The sequence below is a fragment of the Schistocerca gregaria genome, chromosome X (genome assembly GCF_023897955.1).
Source record: "Schistocerca gregaria isolate iqSchGreg1 chromosome X, iqSchGreg1.2, whole genome shotgun sequence".
NCBI lineage: Eukaryota > Metazoa > Arthropoda > Insecta > Orthoptera > Acrididae > Schistocerca > Schistocerca gregaria.
In genome coordinates, this window is record NC_064931.1 from 163,000,748 (window position 1) to 163,008,970 (window position 8,223).

An 8,223-nucleotide genomic window follows, 5' to 3' on the forward strand; every position below is an offset into this window, starting at 1 on the left:
CGTCCTGGGGGGTATGGGGTGGAGGTAGGAAGGGCATCCGACCACCCCTACACACTAACCTTGCTAAATCCGTTGTAACCACGCCGACCCTGCGAACATTGCGAGACAAAGGCGCAAGTGAAAGAAAGAAAGTTATATTGCTCTAAACTGTGGACTCAAGATTTAAACTGCAAATTTCCACTGAACTTTTGTGCAGCTGGCCCTTTTTTTTATTATTGTTAAAAGCATGTTATATTTCTTTTAAAATGTGGGCTAAGATTTAAATTGCAGTACTTATTTATTTGAATTTAAGTTAAATTTTAACTTATCAATAAATTGTATTTGCATGAAATAATAACCAGTTGATTTGTGGAACCGTTCCTTCCCGTTTGTCCGGTTCACGGAGTATTTTTTTTATTGATCTGTTTGAGAGAGGACGAGTCACGCTCTTATTATTCAAAAATGGTTCAAATGGCTCTGAGCACTATGGGACTTAACTTCTGAGGTCATCAGTCTCCTAAAACTTAGAACTACTTAAACCTAACTAACCTAAGGACATCACACACATCCATGCCCGAGGTAGGATTCGAACCTGCGACCGTAGCGGTCGCGCGGTTCCAGACTGTAGCGCCTAGAACCCCACGGCCACTGCGGCCGGCCATTCTTATCCACGTTCAAGAGTACAACTTAATGTTGACTTTTCACCCAGAACATCATGTTTGTGAGATGACAGGAAGTTAACAGCATCAGCAGATAGAAGCGTGTACATTGTTAATGCATGCGGGGTCTTTCTTGTGGCTCTGGCTCTCCTTCGAATAGTATTTTCCTCGAGCTGAAAACAAGCAGGCAGTGGACCAGTTAACAGTAAATCTCGGAGTGGACGTCGAGGCTTGAAAGTCACGTGCAGCTATTATGGAAAAGAACGTCTCAAATCACTTACCAGGGACAGAATACTGAGTCCAAGAAGTTCTCACACCGTGTGTAGACAATGAGTTCAGTCGATGGGCGAAAAACGGCCTACCTGGGTCTACTTGTTAGGCGCCTCTTGCCATAGCAGAGATCGGGGGCGCGAGAGAAATCTAGGTCGCCCAGACAATGCGTTATGACGACGTAGTAAACGGCTATTGTGAACAGGGATGGCGGCCATAAAAATTCGCATGTGTCCATTTTCGTCGTGGAAAGGAGCTATCGTGGGAGTCATCAGGTGGTGCCGTCCTATTGGCTTCAGAGTTTTTTGGGAAGCCTCAGGCCTTCAAAGCACCTTTAGAAAAAACATTTATGGTGGCTCTGAAACGTTGGAACACAAAAGCACTTCTCTTGGTTTAGCTGCGGCCCCTGGCTGGACATGCCGTATCGTTAAGGCAGCCCAGATGATGACCACCATTATAAATGTTTTATTCACTTTAGAGCTATATGGAAACTCAAAATAACATGCTGCCCAAAGTGGCCATGGGAGGAAAACAAGTCGGGAGCACATCTCCTCATCTCCGCACGGGAATTTGTGAGTCAGGAATGGGCCACTTCTCGTGAAAAGATAATTATGTTGCTAACTTTGATTAGGATTGGCCTATGAGTAGAGCAGAGAGTTACGGTGAAGACATCGAACTCGTGGAGTCTAGTGATTTGCATGAAACCCTTGTGGGTGCGGCTGTGGGAGTGCTTTTAGGAGCTTCCCAAGGTTCGATGGAAAGTGGGAAGAGGTGGTACTTGGTCTTCTGATTCAGACTGCTGTCTGGAGATAGTCTTCCAATTTATATGTCTGTCTAGAATGGATCTTCGAATTCAGACTCTCGTCTGGAGAGAAAACTGCTCTTACTTTTGTTATGAGTGGACTAACCTTGGGACACTTGTCCTGGCGACAAACAGAACTCATCTATTTGAGGAAATTAATCTAGAATAAGGTATTGTGGCTTCTATGTCAGTCGAAGTTGTAAAAAAAAAAAAAAAAAAAAAAAAAAAAAAAAGAAAGAAAGAAAAAAGGGAACAGCTCCAAGCATTCACTGCGGGTCACAAAGATATTGAGTATCTTTGGTCGGAATTTAAAGGTATTGTCCACCATGTACTAGAGAAGTATGTGTCTAGCAAAAGTATAGGGGAAGGAAAGGATCCACCTTGGTACAACAAACATATTAGGAAGTTGCTGAGTAAGCAGAGAATTTTGCACAGTCGTTTTAAACGTACTCACTGCCCCGCTGACAAACAGAAATTATGCGAAATGAAAGCAGCTGTCAGAAGGACAATGAGAGACTCTTTTAACGAATTAGAAAGCAATATTTTATTTGCACATTCTAAAAATAACTCCAAAAAATTTTGGCCGTACGTAAAATCTATGAACGTTACAAATAATTCAAGACCTTCTTTTACTGACAGAACGGGTAATGTAACTAGTGATGATAAACAGAAGGCCGAAATTCTAAACCTAGGTTTCAAAAACTCGTTTACGACAGAGGACTGCAGCACCATTCCCCCTTTCAGTTATCGAACAAACGAAAGTATGGCTGACATAATGTTTAGTGTATCTGGGATTGTAAAATAATTAAGATCCTTAGACGTCAGAAAGGCATCTGGCCCAGACGGTATCCCCGTAAGACTTTATGTTGACTACGCTACAAATATAGCACCATTCTTATCCATCATCTGAGATCATTGGAATAGCGAAAAATTCCATGGGACTGGAAGAGGGCCCAGGTCATAGTAGTCTATAAAAGGGGTAGAAAATCGGATGCACATAATTACCGGCCATTTTCACTGACATCGATTTGTTGTAGAATCATGGAACATACTTTGTGTTCAGACATAATGACCTTTCTAGACTCTGAGAAGCCCATCTGCAGAAACCAGCAAGGTTTTAGGAAACAGCGATCATGCGAGAAACAGCTGGCCCTCTTTTTGCATGATATACAACAGGCTCTAGATACCGGCTCCCAGGTTGATGTCATATTTCTCGACTTTCGAAATGCGTTCGACTCAGTTCCGCACTGTCGCTTGCTACAAAAAGTGCGCGCTTACGGTCTATACAATGACATATGCGATTGGATAGAAAGTTTTCTAACAGAAAGGGAGCAGTATGTCGTCCTGAACGGGGTGACTTCAACAGAAACAAGAGTAACTTCAGGTTTGGCCCCGGCAGTGTAATAGGTCCTCTGCTTTTTACGATTTACATAAACGATCTGGTTAATGGTATTGACAGCGGCCTTAGACTGTTTGCCGATGATGCTGTAGTCTACAGGAAAGTAGAATCACACGAAAGTTGTGAACAAATCAATGAGGATTTGCAGAAAATAAATGCGTGGTGTAATGAGTGCCAGTTAGCTCTCAATATTAGAAAGTGTAACCTACTGCGTATAACAAGGCGAAAATCCCCATTAATGTGTGAGTACAAAATAAATGATCAGTCTTTGGAAGCCGTAACATCAGTCAAGTATCTTTATCTCAAAAGGAATGATCAGATTACACAAGTAACGGTTAAGGCGTACTCTAGATTGCCGTTTATTGGTAGAATCCTGAAGCGATGCAGTCGTTCAACAAGGAAATAGCTTACAATACGTTAGTTCGTCCAGTCTTGGAGTATTGTTCGTCTGTATGGGACCCTTAAAAGTTGGGTCTGATTGAAGAGACTGAGAAGGTCCAAAGAAGAGCGGCAAGACTCGTGACTGGTACATTTAGCCATCGCGACAGCGTTACAAATCTCATTGAAAGTTGGAATTGGGACACACTTGCAGATAGACGACGCGCTAAACAGAAGGGTCTGCTCACTATATTCCGAAATCCGATCTTCGCCGAGGATGTAGAGCATATATTTTTACCACCAACTTTCAAATCGCGTAATGATCATCATTCAAAAATAAGGGAAATAAGAGCTCGTACTGAGGCGTTTTTTTCTCGAGCGATCCGCGAGTGGAACACAGCGGGGGGGGGGGGGGGGGGGGGGGAGAGAAATGACTTTGGCAGGAATTGTGCCCTCCGCCACACACCGCTTGGTGGCTAGCGGAGTATATATGTATATGTAGATGTAGATGTAGATTATGACTCTGCACTAGCACCGGTCTTGACTGGGAAGCGTGTGGTGTGGGCTGAGGTGTACCAGCAGTTTAGACCTCAGACATCTCTGGCAACTCGCAGTGCTGAGGGCCATCTTACGCATGACAAATCTGCCGCTTGAAGTTTGATCTCATTGTGTGCACCGCCGTATGGGTCAAATTGGTACATGGTGTGACTGACGAACAGCAGTGTCACATGCTGGAATCTGCCGAGATTTCAGGGCTCCACTAGCGAGTAATTGCGATCCGTCTAACAGATTGGTAAGAGCGACTTTGCATATTTCGTGCCAGCGATAGGGAATTGCAGGCGCCACACAGTGATGTTCTGCAGACGCTGCAACCACAACCGACGCCTGAGGTAGCGCTGCACATCGATAAAAGGGGTATTGTATTGCTGCTCTGGCTTGTTAGGGCAAACAAGATCACAATCTCGCCACTTGTTCTCAGCTGCAAGAACGTAGTATAACTTCTGTTCAGAATAAATGTGTGTGTGAAATCTTATGGGATTTAACTGCTAAGGTCATCACTCCCTATGCTTACACACTACTTAACCTAAATTATCCTAAGGACAAACACACACACCCATGCCCGAGGGCGGACTCAAACCTCCGCCGGGGCCGGCCGTTGTGACCGAGCGGTTCTAGGCGCTTCAGACCGGAACCGCGCTGCTGCTACGGTCGCAGTTTCGAATCCTGCCTGGGGCATGGATGTGTGTGGTGTCCCTAGGTTAGTTAGGTTTAAGTAGTTCTAAGCCTAGGGGACTGATGACCTCAGGTGTTAAATCCCATAGTGCTCAGAGCCATTTAAGCCTCCGCCGGGACCAGCCGCACGGTCCATGACTGCAGCGCCCAAGACCGCTCGGCCAGTCCCGCGCGGCGCAGAATAAATCCATCGAGGTCTGTTCAGTGATAGATAAATTTAGATTGCATTATCCATATTTTGATCCAGATTGCCAACCAGCTGACTCAGAAGGTTGGTAAGTGAGATCGTTGCATATTTGTGCTGCCATCAGATCATGGTCTGTCTCCTTGCAAACGTACCTCAAGTGCAGAGTAATCATGCAATTTGATGACCGCTACTAGGATCGTGAATCGATGGAACCTTCTGTTACTTTCAGATGCGATTTCCGCCACTAGATCTCTATTTTTACTTGTCGAAATTCAGTGCACTGAGGAAAATTAGTTTTGCACAAACATAAGAATTTATCGCGCTAAATATTTTGATTACTTCTAAATTTTGTGTGTTCTGTTGCCTTGCATTTTTCATACATTTGTTGCTGTGATTTCTGTGTCACTTGCTGATTGTTCTGGATGGAGAACGGCGTTGGGTTAACGTGTGGGATGGTACATTGGATATGACCGCTACTAGGATCGTGAATCGATGGCACCTTCTGTTACTTTCAGATGCGATTTCCGCCACTAGATCGCTATTTTTACTTGTTGAAATTCAGTGCACTGAGGAAAATTAGTTTTGCACAATCATAAGAATTTCTGGCGCAAAATATCTTGATTACTTATAAATTTTGTGTGTTTTGCTGTCTTGAATTTTTCATACATTTGTTGTTGTGACTTCTGTGTCACTTACTGATTGTTCTGAATGGAGAACGGCGTTGTATTTAACGTGTGGTATGGTACACTCCTGGGAATGGAAAAAAGAACACATTGACACCGGTGTGTCAGACCCACCATACTTGCTTCGGACACTGCGAAAGGGCTGTACAAGCAATGATCACACGCACGGCACAGCGCACACACCAGGAACCGCGGTGTTGGCCGTCGAATGGCGCTAGCTGCGCAGCATTTGTGCACCGCCGCCGTCAGTGTCAGCCAGTTTGCCGTGGCATACGGAGCTCCATCGCAGTCTTTAACACTGGTAGCATGCAGCGACAGCGTGGACGTGAACCGTATGTGCAGTTGACGGACTTTGAGCGAGGGCGTATAGTGGGCATGCGGGAGGCCGGGTGGACGTACCGCCGAATTGCTCAACACGTGGGGCGTGTGGTCTCCACAGTACATCGATGTTGTCGCCAGTGGTCGGCGGAAGGTGCACGTGCCCGTCGACCTGGGACCGGACCGCAGCGACGCACGGATGCACGCCAAGACCGTAGGATCCTACGCAGTGCCGTAGGGGACCGCACCGCCACTTCCCAGCAAATTAGGGACACTGTTGCTCCTGGGGTATCGGCGAGGACCATTCGCAACCGTCTCCATGAAGCTGGGCTACGGTCCCGCACACCGTTAGGCCGTCTTCCGCTCACGCCCCAACATCGTGCAGCCCGCCTCCAGTGGTGTCGCGACAGGCGTGAATGGAGGGACGAATGGAGACGTGTCGTCTTCAGCGATGAGAGTCGCTTCTGCCTTGGTGCCAATGATGGTCGTATGCGTGTTTGGCGCCTTGCAGGTGAGCGCCACAATCAGGACTGCATACGACCGAGGCACACATGTCCAACACCCGGCATCATGGTGTGTGGAGCGATCTCCTACACTGGCCGTACACCTCTGGTGATCGTCGAGGGGACACTGAATAGTGCACGGTACATCCAAACCGTCATCGAACCCATCGTTCTACCATTCCTAGACCGGCAAGGGAACTTGCTGTTGCAACAGGACAATGCACGTCCGCATGTATCCCGTGCCACCCAACGTGCTCTAGAAGGTGTAAGTCAACTACCCTGGCCAGCAAGATCTCCGGATCTGTCCCCCATTGAGCATGTTTGGGACTGGATGAAGCGTCGTCTCACGCGGTCTGCACGTCCAGCACGAACGCTGGTCCAACTGAGGCGCCAGGTGGAAATGGCATGGCAAGCCGTTCCACAGGACTACATCCAGCATCTCTACGATCGTCTCCATGGGAGAATAGCAGCCTGCATTGCTGCGAAAGGTGGATATACACTGTACTAGTGCCGACATTGTGCATGCTCTGTTGCCTGTGTCTATGTGCCTGTGGTTCTGTCAGTGTGATCATGTGATGTATCTGACCCCAGGAATGTGTCAATAAAGTTTCCCCTTCCTGGGACAATGAATTCACGGTGTTCTTATTTCAATTTCTAGGAGTGTATATATGTATGTATGTATGTATGTACGTATATATATGTATGTATATATATATATTTAATAGTAGAGTGTAGATGCTTGATGGTGGCGTAGTTTTTGTACCATAACCCGGATTCACATGTATGAAGTCAGATAAAGCGATTAGTGTTCCTGTTAGTGTGGTGAGTTGATCCACAGCTGATCACTTTGTCCATCATAGATCCCATGTTAGTGAGAGAGTTTGTCGAATAAAAATGTTTGTGACGTTTCTTTAGTCATTTTTGTTGTCTTGTGATGTTAAGAATAAATAAATCTACTGTCATTTAGGTCACAACTTCTCCCTGTGTTCTGATTAACAGTACCTTGCCATTTTTATTAAATTCCAGATTCTAAAAGCAAGCTTGCAGACTACATACATACAATAAAACTTATCTGGCTGCCGCATCGCGGTCGGGAAGTGGGGCCGAGGCAGTGGCAGATACGTTTTTACAGTTTGACGATAATTTATGGATTTGTAGTTTTAGCTTGACGATGTCCACTATGGATAAACGGTAGTTACTGTTATTCTGAAAAAGGTTAGATTATCCCGACTGAAACCTAGGTAAATTCTAGGAAACGGTGCAACTGAGGCTGTTGATTATTAAAATTAAAATCCCTATGGTAATGTTTTGCTCTGGTAGTTATTGAACTCTTCACGCATTGTCTTTCTAAATGTCACTGGTGTTTCGATCAGCAGCTGCCTATATTCGGGTTATGCCTTGCCTTGAACATACTGCGGAGTATACGTGGTTGCATAAGACGTTTCTCAATGTTGTTCGTGTAGCATGGTGTATCTCTACCATCTAGAGATTCTGAATGAAATATTTGGTGTATATTTTTCCATGGCAAATTCTTCTGTACTTGCATCGTTTACCAGTTTGCTCTGTACATTTTAGCTTCGGTGAAACAATGAAAAATTACCCCGAATTTTATTGGTAAAGTAAATGCTTTTATCTATTTTCACTAAAGACTACCATAGCGATTCAGACATGAACTCCCAGTGAACATGCGTTTATATACTATCTCACATAATAAATTTAGAGAACTCTTCATAACAAAATGCTCATGTAAACTCACTATAGGTGATCCGGTGTAGAATTTAATGCTCTATATGCTTGGTAATCTTGTTTTCG